Here is a 7,568-nt window from a genome sequence, read left to right as displayed (position 1 = left end):
TGTTGAAAATGTTTTTTGTTAATAACATGGTCACCACCTGACCCCTTGCATGCTACAAGAGTCACGTTGGATAAGGCGCTATTGGAACGGAAAAGCTCACTGTCGACTGCAGAGGTGTTTCGATGGCGCAAACATGAATTTTTTACGATACAAAAACAGGGAAATTCTCTAAAATTCAATTCGAGGTCGAAAATGAAGATGATTATGATGATGATAGTTCTGTAATAGTGCCCAGTGAGGAAAAGTTAGCTGCAGATTTAGACTGGAGTTCAGAAAGGTAATCTATCTTTGGTGTCTTCTATGGAGATAGAATAGTGCCAAAAGAAGGAAGGTTGTAAAATCAAAATTATCCCTGCAAAATGACCAATTTTAATAAACACTTGTATTTCCAAATTTTGCGTTGTGAAATAAACATGAAAATAAAACACAATGTAAAAAATAAATTCTACAAGTGTTTTTTTTTTCAATTACAAATGATTTTTTTGTTCTACAGGTGTTTTTTCTTCACTACGGGTTAAAAATGACCAATTACAAGTTTTGTCACATACTTGTCCAGTTTTATGAGCCAAAAAAGATACTCGTAACCTAGTTTTAAAATTTTTTTAAAAAATACCTGTAAAATGACTAATTGTAACTTGTAAAACAAAAAAACAACAACTTGTATTTCCAAATTTTGCGTTGTGAAATAAACATGAAAAAAACACAATGTAAAAAAAATTTCTACAAGTGTTTTTTTTTTCAATTACAAGTGATTTTTTTCTATGGGTGTTTTTTCTTCGCTGCGGGTTAAAAATTACCAATTACAAATGCACAAGTTTTGTCACATTCTTGTCGAGTTTATGAGCCAAAAAAGATACTCGTAACCTAGTTTTAAAATTTTTAAAAATACCTGTAAAATGACTCATTTTAACTTGTAAAACAAAAAAAACGACTTGTATTTCCAAATTTTGCTTCATGAAATAAACATGAAAAAAAAAACACAATACAAAAAAAAATCAAGTGTTTTTTTTCCCATTTACAAGTGATTTTTTTGTTCTATGGGTGTTTTTTCTTTGCTACAGGTTAGAAACCACCAATGGCGTACCGCACGCAGGCTATTTTTAGACCGTGACGTCGCATCGTAAAGCGGAAGTAAAACCGAAGTGGGACATTATAGACCCGCTCTCGCATAGACTAAACGTAAAAAGTGCTACTTTTCGCCGGTAATCTTTCAAAAACGAACATGCCGATCACGCATTGCTTTTTTGGAACTTGTAAAAACGACTCTAGACATTACGACCATGAAGGATGTTTTCTTCATACGTTCCCGGAAACCAAAAACTCGAGAGGAAAAAATGTGAAAACCGAATCAATTCACGTTTCATATGCAGTAAACATTATGTTGGGTTGGCATGGTCTTTCAGAGGACAAAGAGGTAAGCCATTTTTATATTTTGACTTAATTTTTTTAGCGTAACGTTGTGCCGTACTGCTTCTGTCTGACAATTAATGACCTGAAAAAAATTACAATGGTATCTGACTGCCACTGTTACCGTTTCTGTTTTATATATATATATATATATATATATATATATATATATATATATATATATAAAACAACTTTAGTAAGGGGGAAGTGTAAATAAATTATAGGATTAAGATGTGTTATCAATGAAAACATTAAAAGTGTTCGTTGGCTGTCACTGAGTAGCATTTGCGATCGCTACACAAAGCTAACTAAATTACCCCCAGGAACAGTAAGGGACGTAGGACAACCAGAGGATATATAAGAAAGACAGGGCTGATGGTAAAGGATAGCTTGTTGAAACCGGAGAATGTCATTGTCAGTCGCGTCGATAAAAAAAAAGCTAAAGCTATGCTTACGTCGGCTCGTTTTTTTCGTCTTTTTCAGCCTTCGACACTAAAGCCATCTTTTTAACTGAACATTTTTATGTTCTTCCACATCTATGCCAGTCAATTTGGCACCAGGCACATCATTTTCGGAGAGAATTGGTAGGTTTAGCGCTGTAAACATCTCCTTCGTACACGATTTCCATTCATTTCCTATTAGGGACAAACGGTGGCTTGTCCTAGCTTTGTCCCAGCTTAGCAATGGTAGCTAATGCCATGAATATTAATGAGCGTAAGTGACGTGTTGCTTGCGGTACGCCATTACAACCTCACGAGTTTTGTCTCCCCCTTGTCGCGTTTTCAGAGACAAAAGTCACTTTTAACCACAGACGTACATTGAAATAATCTGTTGTAAAACACAAACACAAAAATATCATTCCAAGTCGTGGTCAAAAAAAGACATTAAGAAAACAAACTAGTGAATAGTTCTTCGGGTGCTTTTTCTTTAATGATCTACAAGTGTTTTCTGAGCATGTACAACTAAATTTCGGGGTAAGCGTGTGAGCCAAAATTCTGACCAATCAGAACGGCGATTGTTCAACCATTCGGAGGGAGGGGGGAAAGTGGACACCGTTCCCGACCCGCTGCTCATTGCTTTATTCGTCACGGCAGAGGATAGGAATGGCAGAGCACGCTCAGGTATGAAGTTCCGCGGAACCAATGTTTTCTCATGAATGTCATGCAGTAAAAGATTTATCAAGCGTATATAATCAAAATTCCTATCAATATCTAGTGAATTTGGCACGAAAATCAATGACGAGCCAATTCGCTACAATTAGCTATGCGGACTTCACGTGTTGAGACGATGTTACTGGCATAGCCACGGACAGCTACTTGTTAAGCACCATGTTGATATGTACGCGAAGGGGGGAGGAACCCGAAAGAAGTGGACTAGGCTAACCGACGGCCCCTCACCGTACCTAATCATTTAGCTAAGCATAGGTCGACCGATGTGTGGTAGCGAGCCTCAGAGGGAACGATGGGACTCAAAAGGTTTGTTGTATTTAAATGGAAAAGGCTTTAAAGGGGGACCAAAATTTAATAAATCCAACCAAAATTAAATAAATCTAAGAACACATAACTAAATATTGTTTGTATTTCGTTTGGGTTATTTCCAGATTTATTGATGTTCTTGATTTTTATGTTCATTTTTTTCAAAATGTATTATGTGATATTAGGCTCGAGCGTTTACGTCACAGAATGGGGGATCACGTGAGATTTGACAACAACGCAGCCATATTGGAAGCAGGTCTGTCTTGCAGGACATTAAACTTTAACTTGCTAGTCCCAGGTGACAGTGGGACTTAGAATTGTGCAATTGTATAGGTTTGCTGCAAAAATAATGGAACTAAGGCAAAATAAATCATTAACATCAATTATTTCCTAGGTAATAATATTCCTGTGTAGAAGCCATATCGCAGTCATGATTGTGCATTTAAGTTTTGACATGACTGTCTTCGGTGGCACTTTGCTTGCAATTTAAACATACAGTGCCCTCCATAATCATTGGCACCCGTGGTTAAGATGTGTTTTTTAGCTTCTTATAATTTTTTTAAAAATTCAAATAATATGGGACCTTAATGGAAAAAAAGAGAAAAATCCAACCTTCAATACAAGTGCATTCATTCAGTGGGGAAAAATCCCACATAAAGAAAAAATGATTTGACATCAAATAATGTGTGTTACAATTATTAGCACCCCTGGCGTTAATACTTTGTACAACCCCCTTTTGTCAACAAAAGGTCTGTGGACTGAGATGGCCATGGGAGGAGCCCGATTTTGTGGCTGGTGAACCATTTCTGTGTAGATTTGGCCATATTTTTAGGGCCATTGTCTTGCTGAAAGACCCAGTGACGACCCATCTTCAGCTATCGGGCAGAGGGCAACAGATTTTGATTTAAAATGTCCTGGTATTTCAAAGCATTCAGGATGCCATGCACCCTAACAAGGTTCCCAGGGCCTTTGGAAGCGAAACAGCCCCACAGCATCACTGACCCACACCCATATTTCACAGTGGGTATGAGGTGCTTTTCAGCATGTGCATCTTTCGTGGCACGCCAGACCCACTTAAGAGTGTTTGTTGCCAAAAAGCTCAATCTTGGTCTCATCTGACCAAAGCACACAGTCCCAGTTGAAGCCTGGGAGCGGGTGCTTTGGTCAGATGAGACCAAGATTGAGCTTTTTGGCAACAAACACTCTAAGTGGGTCTGGCGTGCCACGGTCCCAGTTGAAGCCTGGGAGCAAATCTACCAAGACCCGGCCGTCCTTCCAAACTTTCTTCTCAAACAAGGAGAAAACTGATCAGAGATGCAGCCAAGAGGCCCATGATCACTCTGGATGAACTGCAGAGATCTACAGCTGAGGTGGGAGAGTCTGTCCATAGGACAACAATCAGTCGTACACTGCACAAATCTGGCCTTTATGGAAGAGTGGCAAGACGAAAGCCATTTCTCAAAGATATCCATAAAAAGTCTCGTTTAAAGTTTGCCACAAGCCACCTGGGAGACACACCAAACATGTGGAAGAAGGTGCTCTGGTCAGATGAAACCAAAATCGAACTTTTTGGCCACAATGCAAAACGATATGTTTGGCGTAAAAGCAACACAGCTCATCACCCTGAACACACCATCCCCACTGTCAAACATGGTGGTGGCAGCATCATGGTTTGGGCCTGCTTTTCTTCAGCAGGGACAGGGAAGATGGTTAAAATTGACAGGAAGATGGATGCAGCCAAATACAGGAACATTCTGGAAGAAAACCTGTTGGTATCTGCACAAGACCTGAGACTGGGACGGAGATTTATCTTCCAACAGGACAATGATCCAAAACATAAAGCCAAATCTACAATGGAATGGTTCAAAAATAAACATATCCAGGTGTTAGAATGGCCAAGTCAAAGTCCAGACCTGAATCCAATCGAGAATCTGTGGAAAGAGCTGAAGACTGCTGTTCCCAAACACTCTCCATCCAACCTCACTAAGCTCGAGCTGTTTTGCAAGGAAGAATGGGCAAGAATGTCATAGTGACGGGATCTGTCGTTCACTTGAGTAAACGAATCCATTCCGATTCGTTCAGTAAAAAGATTCGTTCAAACGAATCGTTCAACAAATCGTTCGCCCCCCTCATCTCCCTCCCCGCCCAAATGAATCGTTCGGTTAGTGAACGGGAAGTGACGTTGCCGAACGAATCACCAAAGACCGCTTCGCAGTATAACTGAACGGGAAGTGACATTGCTTGGTCCTTCCCTCTCTTGCACATTGACCACTCGTCGTAGTTTCAGAAATGAGTGACAGGCGATATCATTCTGCTTTCACAGACAGCCTCGTCTCCCTCCCGCTGCTGCAAAAGCGAGGGAGAACTTCCGCGTCGTCTGTCCTAGTTCTATGGGCTCAAAGTCATGGCTCGTGCTTGCATTTCGATTTAGGACATGGTTAAACATTTTCCTTTTGAGGGGGAAGTGGGGGTTTGGGGTCGGGGGCGCACGGACTTTCTTTAGCATGATCTTGCTCACATATACAATGCAGCTGCTCCCAGCCAACGCGGCATGCTTGATGTCACGAAAATAAAAATAAATCGAAAGTTTAATTTCTAAATATGGAACGACCAACACATCATATTTACCTCTCGCTCTATTGTATTTTTGTTTTTTATTATTAAGATGATCGTATTGAATTTTTGCACTGGTATTAATAAATAAGATAATCCGGTCAGCTCCCCTGTCGTCCCCGCATCTCAGATCGTCAAATGCTGACGAGAAATAATTGTTTGCTCTTTATGATGTCGCCTTTCTACTCTCATTAGTCTGTTAAAAAAAATGTAGACATATTGCGACATCTCCCGTGTCCGCGCGCTTTGTTTTTGGGCGCTTGAGTAGCACATGATGGACGGATTGACATAATTTGTCAAACCAACCGACACCCTCTGACACGAAAAAAAAAAATAAAACACTCGGAAAAAATTGACATGTATATACAGTTTCATTGCAAATCAGTATTATGGTGATCTTTTTTAGATAGACAGTATTATGGTATTTATTAAATATAATAAATACCTCATTAGTTACTGGCTACGTGCCGCAGTCCTTTAAATATGCAGTTATTAAACCGCTCTTGAAAAAACCTACTCTTGATCCTGATATTTTGGCCAATTATAGACCTATTTCTAACTTACCATTTCTCTCCAAAGTCCTTGAAAGAGTGGTAATCAAACAGCTCTGTCAGCACCTACAGGACAATAGTTTATTTGAACAGTTCCAGTCTGGCTTTCAAGCTCATCATAGCACTGAAACCGCATTAGTTAAAGTAACTAATGACTTGTTACTTGCCGCTGACGTTGGATTAGTCTCGATCCTGGTTCTGCTGGACCTGAGCGCAGCCTTTGACACAATCGACCATAATATCTTATTGCAGAGATTAGAATGTGACATAGGCATTAGAGGAGCAGCCCTCTGCTGGTTTAAATCATATTTATCTAATAGGTACCAGTTTGTCAATGTAAACCAGCAATCATCATCGTACTCTAGAGTTAGTTATGGTGTGCCGCAAGGATCTGTCCTCGGGCCCATCTTGTTTACGTTGTATATGCTTCCTCTAGGTAATATCATCAGAAAACATAGCATTAACTTTCATTGTTACGCTGACGACACACAACTGTATTTATCAATTAAACCTGAGCAGGTCAGGCAAGTAGAAAAACTGAGCGCCTGCGTCCGAGATATAAATACCTGGATGAGCACTAACTATCTTCTACTTAACCCTGAAAAGACAGAAGTCCTTATAATAGACCCGAAAAGTGTTAGAGACTCTTTATCTGCCCAGATAGTCACTCGGGACAATGTAAGTGTAGCCTCTAGCGCCACAGTTAAAAACCTAGGAATCTTATTTGACCCTGACTTATCGTTTAAAGCACACATTAAACAAACCTGTAGAACGGCTTTCTTTCACCTGCGCAACATCGCCAAAATTAGAAATATTTTATCTAAAAGCGATGCAGAAAAATTAATTCACGCGTTCGTTACATCGAGATTGGATTACTGTAACTCCCTACTTGCAGCTTGTCCTAAAAGCTCTCTAAAAGGTCTTCAGCTAGTCCAAGACGCAGCAGCAAGACTTTTAACAGGAACCAATAGAAGAGAGCACATCACCCCTGTGCTCCAGGCACTTCACTGGCTTCCAGTCGAGTTTAGAATTAAATTTAAAATACTCCTTCTTACATTTAAGACCATTAATGGGTTGGGGCCATCCTATCTCACCGATGCTCTGGTTCCATACCGCCCCAACAGAACACTCCGATCTCAGAATGCAGGTCTACTGGTAGTTCCCAGGGTTTATAAAAGTACTGTCGGAGCTAGAGCCTTTAGCCACCAAGCCCCTGTTTTATGGAATCAGCTTCCAGCTAGTATTAAAGAAGCTGAGACAGTCTGCACATTTAAGATTAGATTAAAAACGTTCCTATTCGACAAAGCTTATGGTTAGGCTAGTTGAAGTCGGAGTAGACTCACAGTTTAGTCTAAGCTGCACTAGAAGCTATAATGCTGGGGGCAGTAGAGCCGCTGAGTTCTATCTCCTTTTCTTACTCTACCTACCACTTGTCTTACTTTATTTCTATTTTCCAATGTTAATATCTAGTTGTCTAGTCTCTTCATCACTAGTCACCCGGTGTCCCCTTTCCCCCCTCCCC

Source organism: Corythoichthys intestinalis, chromosome 13, assembly GCF_030265065.1.
Source record: "Corythoichthys intestinalis isolate RoL2023-P3 chromosome 13, ASM3026506v1, whole genome shotgun sequence".
Taxonomy (NCBI): domain Eukaryota; kingdom Metazoa; phylum Chordata; class Actinopteri; order Syngnathiformes; family Syngnathidae; genus Corythoichthys; species Corythoichthys intestinalis.
The sequence above is the reverse complement of the archived record's forward strand: the minus strand, read 5'-3'. Positions refer to the sequence as shown.